The sequence below is a fragment of the Nilaparvata lugens genome, unplaced genomic scaffold (genome assembly GCF_014356525.2).
Source record: "Nilaparvata lugens isolate BPH unplaced genomic scaffold, ASM1435652v1 scaffold5158, whole genome shotgun sequence".
Taxonomy (NCBI): domain Eukaryota; kingdom Metazoa; phylum Arthropoda; class Insecta; order Hemiptera; family Delphacidae; genus Nilaparvata; species Nilaparvata lugens.
Genome location: NW_024091055.1, coordinates 1 through 10,000, shown reverse-complemented (window position 1 = coordinate 10,000; position 10,000 = coordinate 1). Strand labels below are relative to the sequence as shown.

Below are 10,000 nucleotides of genomic sequence, written 5' to 3'. Positions count from 1 at the left end.
CAGGATTTCACATTCTATTGAAATGCGTTAATGATCCTTCCGCAGGTTCACCTACGGAAACCTTGTTACGACTTTTACTTCCTCTAAATGATCAAGTTTGGTCATCTTTCCGACAACATCGGGAGCGGTAAACCGCCTCCGCGCACCGGTCCGAAGACCTCACTAAATCATTCAATCGGTAGTAGCGACGGGCGGTGTGTACAAAGGGCAGGGACGTAATCAACGCGAGCTTATGACTCGCGCTTACTGGGAATTCCTCGTTCATGGGGAATAATTGCAAGCCCCAATCCCAAGCACGAAGGAGGTTCAGCGGGTTACCCGGTCCTTTCGGACAGGGAAGACACGCTGATTCCTTCAGTGTAGCGCGCGTGCGGCCCAGGACATCTAAGGGCATCACAGACCTGTTATTGCTCAGTCTCGTGCGGCTAGAAGCCGCCTGTCCCTCTAAGAAGAGATATGATCGCTGGTAGCACGATTGCTGATACCAGATACGTCTAGTTAGTAGGCTAGAGTCTCGTTCGTTATCGGAATTAACCAGACAAATCGCTCCACCAACTAAGAACGGCCATGCACCACCACCCACCGAATCAAGAAAGAGCTATCAATCTGTCAATCCTTCCGGTGTCCGGGCCTGGTGAGTTTTCCCGTGTTGAGTCAAATTAAGCCGCAGGCTCCACTCCTGGTGGTGCCCTTCCGTCAATTCCTTTAAGTTTCAGCTTTGCAACCATACTTCCCCCGGAACCCAAAAGCTCTGGTTTCCCGGAAGCTGCCCGCCGGGTCATCGGAAAAGACGCCGGCGGATCGCTGGCAGGCATTGTTTATGGTTAGAACTAGGGCGGTATCTGATCGCCTTCGAACCTCTAACTTTCGTTCTTGATCGACGGGAACATACTTGGCAAATGCTTTCGCTTCGGTCCGTCTTGCGACGATCCAAGAATTTCACCTCTAACGTCGCAATACGAATGCCCCCGCCTGTCCCCATTGATCATTACCTCAGATTCCGGAAACCAACAAAATAGAACCGAGGTCCTATTCCATTATTCCATGCACACAGTATACAGGCGTGACAAGCCTGCTTTAAGCACTCTAATTTGTTCAAAGTAAACGTGCCGGCCCGCCTCGACACCCGATTAAGAGCACCGCGGCGGGATTATGAAAGTGGCCCGAAACCAGAGCTGCACTAGGGCAAAGCCCAGCACAACAAAGATCCCTGGCACACCACCGACAAGACGTCCCGCAAAACGCCAGTTGGCACCGACATGCGGTGAACCGGCGTCGAAGGACACAGATCCAACTACGAGCTTTTTAACCGCAACAACTTTAATATACGCTATTGGAGCTGGAATTACCGCGGCTGCTGGCACCGGACTTGCCCTCCAATTGATACTTGTACAAGGATTTAGAGTATACTCATTCCGATTACGGGGCCTCGGATGAGTCCCGTATCGTTATTTTTCGTCACTACCTCCCCGTGCCGGGAGTGGGTAATTTGCGCGCCTGCTGCCTTCCTTGGATGTGGTAGCCGTTTCTCAGGCTCCCTCTCCGGAATCGAACCCTGATTCCCCGTTACCCGTTACAACCATGGTAGGCGCAGAACCTACCATCGACAGTTGATAAGGCAGACATTTGAAGGATGCGTCGCCGGTACTGAGACCGTGCGATCTGCCAAAAGTTATTCAGAGTCACCAAGGAGTACGGCGCAGTTGGGCAAGCCAACTGACGTCGATTGGTTTTGATCTAATAAAAGCGCCCCTTCCATTTCTGGTCGGGACTCTGTTTGCATGTATTAGCTCTAGAATTACCACAGTTATCCAAGTAAAGGTGCTACAGCTACAAGCGAGATCAAGACAAGCAGTTTGTGGCCGATGTTAGTCAGACCAGACCAGGATGTGACAACAATTTGTTAGTGAAACCACCAATAGTGAATCTGTCACACAATGATGATGATACACACTCAACATTGGTATGACTCTAGACTCGAACCAAAGGCTTGTTTGACCACTGCTGTCACTATCAATAGTCTTGTGACTTAACAGCAAGCACACAGGATTTCACATTCTATTGAAATGCGTTAATGATCCTTCCGCAGGTTCACCTACGGAAACCTTGTTACGACTTTTACTTCCTCTAAATGATCAAGTTTGGTCATCTTTCCGACAACATCGGGAGCGGTAAACCGCCTCCGCGCACCGGTCCGAAGACCTCACTAAATCATTCAATCGGTAGTAGCGACGGGCGGTGTGTACAAAGGGCAGGGACGTAATCAACGCGAGCTTATGACTCGCGCTTACTGGGAATTCCTCGTTCATGGGGAATAATTGCAAGCCCCAATCCCAAGCACGAAGGAGGTTCAGCGGGTTACCCGGTCCTTTCGGACAGGGAAGACACGCTGATTCCTTCAGTGTAGCGCGCGTGCGGCCCAGGACATCTAAGGGCATCACAGACCTGTTATTGCTCAGTCTCGTGCGGCTAGAAGCCGCCTGTCCCTCTAAGAAGAGATATGATCGCTGGTAGCACGATTGCTGATACCAGATACGTCTAGTTAGTAGGCTAGAGTCTCGTTCGTTATCGGAATTAACCAGACAAATCGCTCCACCAACTAAGAACGGCCATGCACCACCACCCACCGAATCAAGAAAGAGCTATCAATCTGTCAATCCTTCCGGTGTCCGGGCCTGGTGAGTTTTCCCGTGTTGAGTCAAATTAAGCCGCAGGCTCCACTCCTGGTGGTGCCCTTCCGTCAATTCCTTTAAGTTTCAGCTTTGCAACCATACTTCCCCCGGAACCCAAAAGCTCTGGTTTCCCGGAAGCTGCCCGCCGGGTCATCGGAAAAGACGCCGGCGGATCGCTGGCAGGCATTGTTTATGGTTAGAACTAGGGCGGTATCTGATCGCCTTCGAACCTCTAACTTTCGTTCTTGATCGACGGGAACATACTTGGCAAATGCTTTCGCTTCGGTCCGTCTTGCGACGATCCAAGAATTTCACCTCTAACGTCGCAATACGAATGCCCCCGCCTGTCCCCATTGATCATTACCTCAGATTCCGGAAACCAACAAAATAGAACCGAGGTCCTATTCCATTATTCCATGCACACAGTATACAGGCGTGACAAGCCTGCTTTAAGCACTCTAATTTGTTCAAAGTAAACGTGCCGGCCCGCCTCGACACCCGATTAAGAGCACCGCGGCGGGATTATGAAAGTGGCCCGAAACCAGAGCTGCACTAGGGCAAAGCCCAGCACAACAAAGATCCCTGGCACACCACCGACAAGACGTCCCGCAAAACGCCAGTTGGCACCGACATGCGGTGAACCGGCGTCGAAGGACACAGATCCAACTACGAGCTTTTTAACCGCAACAACTTTAATATACGCTATTGGAGCTGGAATTACCGCGGCTGCTGGCACCGGACTTGCCCTCCAATTGATACTTGTACAAGGATTTAGAGTATACTCATTCCGATTACGGGGCCTCGGATGAGTCCCGTATCGTTATTTTTCGTCACTACCTCCCCGTGCCGGGAGTGGGTAATTTGCGCGCCTGCTGCCTTCCTTGGATGTGGTAGCCGTTTCTCAGGCTCCCTCTCCGGAATCGAACCCTGATTCCCCGTTACCCGTTACAACCATGGTAGGCGCAGAACCTACCATCGACAGTTGATAAGGCAGACATTTGAAGGATGCGTCGCCGGTACTGAGACCGTGCGATCTGCCAAAAGTTATTCAGAGTCACCAAGGAGTACGGCGCAGTTGGGCAAGCCAACTGACGTCGATTGGTTTTGATCTAATAAAAGCGCCCCTTCCATTTCTGGTCGGGACTCTGTTTGCATGTATTAGCTCTAGAATTACCACAGTTATCCAAGTAATGGATTGTACGATCCAAGGAACCATAACTGATTTAATGAGCCTTTTGCGGTTTCACCTTAATGTGGCTTGTACTGAGACTTGCATGGCTTAATCTTTGAGACAAGCATATGACTACTGGCAGGATCAACCAGGGAGCTTGTATTTGCTCTGCTAGTAACAGTTTCAGCCAACCCACTGTGTTACTCTTACTCTGCTGAACAAATGTATGCTGAGAATCAAGATCAACTATCGAATTCAATCTACACATTGACCAGACTCGAATCTGCATTCATAGTATAGCATTTTGGAGAGTGGGTGGTTTACTGTTCTAGTACAATGAGGGCGAACACTCACAAGTGTGAGTTGTCATCCCTCAAACTGTGATTATAATCAACAAACTGTGAAGTACTATTGTGATCATCAAACCAATAGCAACAATGGAAGCCACTATTGAAATGCGTTAATGATCCTTCCGCAGGTTCACCTACGGAAACCTTGTTACGACTTTTACTTCCTCTAAATGATCAAGTTTGGTCATCTTTCCGACAACATCGGGAGCGGTAAACCGCCTCCGCGCACCGGTCCGAAGACCTCACTAAATCATTCAATCGGTAGTAGCGACGGGCGGTGTGTACAAAGGGCAGGGACGTAATCAACGCGAGCTTATGACTCGCGCTTACTGGGAATTCCTCGTTCATGGGGAATAATTGCAAGCCCCAATCCCAAGCACGAAGGAGGTTCAGCGGGTTACCCGGTCCTTTCGGACAGGGAAGACACGCTGATTCCTTCAGTGTAGCGCGCGTGCGGCCCAGGACATCTAAGGGCATCACAGACCTGTTATTGCTCAGTCTCGTGCGGCTAGAAGCCGCCTGTCCCTCTAAGAAGAGATATGATCGCTGGTAGCACGATTGCTGATACCAGATACGTCTAGTTAGTAGGCTAGAGTCTCGTTCGTTATCGGAATTAACCAGACAAATCGCTCCACCAACTAAGAACGGCCATGCACCACCACCCACCGAATCAAGAAAGAGCTATCAATCTGTCAATCCTTCCGGTGTCCGGGCCTGGTGAGTTTTCCCGTGTTGAGTCAAATTAAGCCGCAGGCTCCACTCCTGGTGGTGCCCTTCCGTCAATTCCTTTAAGTTTCAGCTTTGCAACCATACTTCCCCGGAACCCAAAAGCTCTGGTTTCCCGGAAGCTGCCCGCCGGGTCATCGGAAAAGACGCCGGCGGATCGCTGGCAGGCATTGTTTATGGTTAGAACTAGGGCGGTATCTGATCGCCTTCGAACCTCTAACTTTCGTTCTTGATCGACGGGAACATACTTGGCAAATGCTTTCGCTTCGGTCCGTCTTGCGACGATCCAAGAATTTCACCTCTAACGTCGCAATACGAATGCCCCCGCCTGTCCCCATTGATCATTACCTCAGATTCCGGAAACCAACAAAATAGAACCGAGGTCCTATTCCATTATTCCATGCACACAGTATACAGGCGTGACAAGCCTGCTTTAAGCACTCTAATTTGTTCAAAGTAAACGTGCCGGCCCGCCTCGACACCCGATTAAGAGCACCGCGGCGGGATTATGAAAGTGGCCCGAAACCAGAGCTGCACTAGGGCAAAGCCCAGCACAACAAAGATCCCTGGCACACCACCGACAAGACGTCCCGCAAAACGCCAGTTGGCACCGACATGCGGTGAACCGGCGTCGAAGGACACAGATCCAACTACGAGCTTTTTAACCGCAACAACTTTAATATACGCTATTGGAGCTGGAATTACCGCGGCTGCTGGCACCGGACTTGCCCTCCAATTGATACTTGTACAAGGATTTAGAGTATACTCATTCCGATTACGGGGCCTCGGATGAGTCCCGTATCGTTATTTTTCGTCACTACCTCCCCGTGCCGGGAGTGGGTAATTTGCGCGCCTGCTGCCTTCCTTGGATGTGGTAGCCGTTTCTCAGGCTCCCTCTCCGGAATCGAACCCTGATTCCCCGTTACCCGTTACAACCATGGTAGGCGCAGAACCTACCATCGACAGTTGATAAGGCAGACATTTGAAGGATGCGTCGCCGGTACTGAGACCGTGCGATCTGCCAAAAGTTATTCAGAGTCACCAAGGAGTACGGCGCAGTTGGGCAAGCCAACTGACGTCGATTGGTTTTGATCTAATAAAAGCGCCCCTTCCATTTCTGGTCGGGACTCTGTTTGCATGTATTAGCTCTAGAATTACCACAGTTATCCAAGTAATGGATTGTACGATCCAAGGAACCATAACTGATTTAATGAGCCTTTTGCGGTTTCACCTTAATGTGGCTTGTACTGAGACTTGCATGGCTTAATCTTTGAGACAAGCATATGACTACTGGCAGGATCAACCAGGGAGCTTGTATTTGCTCTGCTAGTAACAGTTTCAGCCAACCCACTGTGTTACTCTTACTCTGCTGAACAAATGTATGCTGAGAATCAAGATCAACTATCGAATTCAATCTACACATTGACCAGACTCGAATCTGCATTCATAGTATAGCATTTTGGAGAGTGGGTGGTTTACTGTTCTAGTACAATGAGGGCGAACACTCACAAGTGTGAGTTGTCATCCCTCAAACTGTGATTATAATCAACAAACTGTGAAGTACTATTGTGATCATCAAACCAATAGCAACAATTATAACCACTTTCGCCAAAGCATGAATCTGTCATGTAATGATGATGATACACACTCAACATTGTAATGACTCTAGACTCAAATGGCAATGGCATGGCAAATGCTGCTGTGTATGGTTATGACTTGACCAACGGTCATGATCTGTGATTGTTTGACCACAGCCAGTGATGTTTCTGTTGTACTCCTCAGACCACTAGCAACCACAATAACCAGTTTTGCCAAGGCGTGAATCTGTCACATGTAATGACCAAAGACTCTAACGACAAATGGCATGGCATATGATACTGTGCATGGTATGATTTGACAACTAACAGACACTGTCTGTGATTTTTGTTTATTTTCTTCTCATCTCTCAAATCTCTTTATAGGCTAGTCATGTTGACTGAGCTCGCTTTTCAAACTCTTATAATGAGAATGAAGAATTCACATTGCGAGAATATGCACCACTTACAGTGGGAGACTCGACTTTGCATCATTCACTCTTGCATGGATACAGGTGAGTTCACTTTTCTAACATGGTTCAAGTTCAAAAACAGTTTTTGTTTACTGTGACTTGACCATAATTCCACACAGATTTGTATGTTGCTATTTACATATTGCAATTCACTCATCTTGTTGGTCAGACAACAGCAATATGTCCTGAACAGCGAATCTGTCATATTATGTGATGGTACGCACTCCCATAATAGAACTCTAGACTCAAGCCGTGGACTGCTGTATAGTTTTGTCTTGACAGAGTGGCTTGCGTTTATGATCAGAGCTGGCTGCTTAAACTCTGCCAAAGATTAACTAGTGTAGGAGTACACTTACCGTCATGAAGAGATTGTTGTTTGAAACTGTTTGACCAGTGACATTTGAGATCTTTGGTTGTGTGTTGTGAACCTGTCATATAATGTGATGATACGCACTCAGCATTAAAATGACTCTAGACTCGAACTCGACACGCTAAAGATCTTTGATTTTGCTCGTGTGTTGTGAACCTGTCATATAATGTGATGATACGCACTCAGCATTAAAATGACTCTAGACTCGAACTCGACACGCTAAAGATCTTTGATTTTGCTCGTGTGTTGTGAACCTGTCATTTAATGTGATGATACGCACTCAGCATTAAAATGACTCTAGACTCGAACTCGACACGCTAAAGATCTTTGATTTTGCTCGTGTGTTGTGAACCTGTCATATAATGTGATGATACGCACTCAGCATTAAAATGACTCTAGACTCGAACTCGACACGCTAAAGATCTTTGATTTTGCTCGTGTGTTGTGAACCTGTCATATAATGTGATGATACGCACTCAGCATTAAAATGACTCTAGACTCAAACTCGACACGTGAAAAATCTCTTCTTTTTGTATGATCTAGTTTACAATCAATCATGCGAGGTGATACAATAGTAATCATCATTGAATGGTGTAGTATAAGTGCACAGCATGGACTGTAATATAGATTGAATTGTCACGAATACAAGACCTAGAAGAGAAAGCTCATGCATGGAGACAGTCACTATTCATCTTCATCTTTTGTAGCCTGATTGTGAACAATATCCAGTGATTAGAAATCCAGAGACTGCACACTTTTCTTTACTGACAAGAACATCCAATGTAGCAAATTTGTGGACAGCTATGCTGCCACATAGTGATCAGAAAGTTTTTTTTACTGAAACTGAAGATGGAGCCAAATTGCTGAATAAAAGCCGACAACAATGATAAGCTGCGGAGAAAAAAGTGCGCCAAAATTGAGTCAGAATCTAAAAGAGGGTGCATTTGACTTCCATAAACTGAAAGGTCACCAACATCTACTCTGTAGAAAAAAGTGATGGTGATATCGATAACAGTACAGTAAATGAGAATCTTCCAGACAGCACCATGATCATCACATCACCAACACCTAAAGCTGCCCTCCACTTGCCACACAAAGTGATCAGAAATAAATTTTTACCGAAACTGAAGACCAAGCCAACTTTCTGAATTCAGACGGCAGAGGCAGATGTAAGACTGTCTGAATTGTGCGCTAAAATTGAGTCAGAATGTGGAAGAGCATGCACTTGTCATTCAGTGACTATAAAGTAACCAACACACTAACTACACTTCACCGAGACATGTTGCTGTTGGTGATGTTGTCGTTGGTGATGTTGTCCTGTTGGTGATGTTGTCCTGTTGGTGATGTTGTCCTGTTGGTGATGTTGTCGTGTTGGTGATGTTGTCCTGTTGGTGATGTTGTCGTGTTGGTGATGTTGTCGTGTTGGTGATGTTGTCGTGTTGGTGATGTTGTCCTGTTGGTGATGTTGTCGTGTTGGTGATGTTGTCCTGTTGGTGATGTTGTCCTGTCCTGTTGGTGATGTTGTCTGTGGTGATGTTGTCCTGTTGGTGATGTTGTTTTGTTGGTGATGTGGTCCTGTCCTGTTGGTGATGTTACATAGGATACATAGGATAGTAGTTTCACTAATTAATGAGTTTTAGTATAATTTGATGGTGCAGTTCTTGTTTTTTACATTTATATATTTTCTATCTGTATTATAATGTCGTTAAATGCTAATATATCCTTTAATTAGCATCCTCTGATGGAAATTTCTGGGTTCAACCCCTAAACCACCGTTTTTGTTATCTCACCCCTCAACCCCTAAAGGGTGAATTGGACTTGCGAGGGTGGGAGGTTACCCCTCTCTTATATTTTAGGTGGAGGATTGTGAAATCGGATCATTCCAACCACCACAGGTTGTGTCCTCCCCCCCGTTCCTGAGCTAAGGGTAGTTGAATTTTTTGAGAGCACCCAGTGCGGTAAGGGTTGAGATTCCCACTACCCCTCTCCCAAAAAAAAATTTCCTGTCACCCTTATTAGTATTATTGTTATTCTTATCCTTCCCCCCCCCACCCCTTTTCATTATAACACACTGATAAGAGCACCACGAAGGGGTGGTTTTTCCAAAATTGGTCAAAATACCTACCCCCTCTTCTGAAAGAGGTTTCCTCTCGTCTGTCAAATTGTAGTGGCTTGGGTGACAAACATTTTGTGTGAATTTGATTGCCGTCGAAGTTGTGTAGACAAAGTTACATTTATTTGAAAAGAATTTTAATATTCGGCTGAAACCTGTACATGAGCCATATTGGCCTTCTATAGTCTTGTGTCTCTCAGTGAGGCCATTATTTGTGTTGGAGACCTTGTGGTCTGGGTTGGAACTGTTTAACCTTAATCTGTTGTCAATTATCAGTATATATTAAGTTAGGATTCAGGGTCATTGCCTGTAGCGGTGGTCATAGTCGGCACCACAGCGGGATCAGTGGATCTCGCCGGTGGAAGTTTGTTGGGCTGGGCAGGGACCCCCTTACTCGTTGTGCGAGGGGTGAGGGCCTCTGGGATAGGTGCCACCGCTGGTCAATGCCCATAGCGTTATTGTTTCCAGGGCACAATTATTTGGGCCCTGGTAACCCCATCGAGAATGGCGAGCTGGTCGGTGGAAAGAGAAAGAGAAGAGGAAAGAGATGG

At 46.9% G+C, this 10,000-nt stretch overlaps 2 pseudogenes; both read right to left on the bottom strand.

The window, feature by feature from the left end:
* Nucleotides 1-2,072: 2,072 nt before the first annotated feature.
* LOC120355900 lies at nt 2,073-3,998 on the bottom strand (annotated as a pseudogene).
* A 306-nt stretch (nt 3,999-4,304) lies between these two features.
* On the bottom strand, nt 4,305-6,229 carry LOC120355901 (annotated as a pseudogene).
* Nucleotides 6,230-10,000: the final 3,771 nt, after the last annotated feature.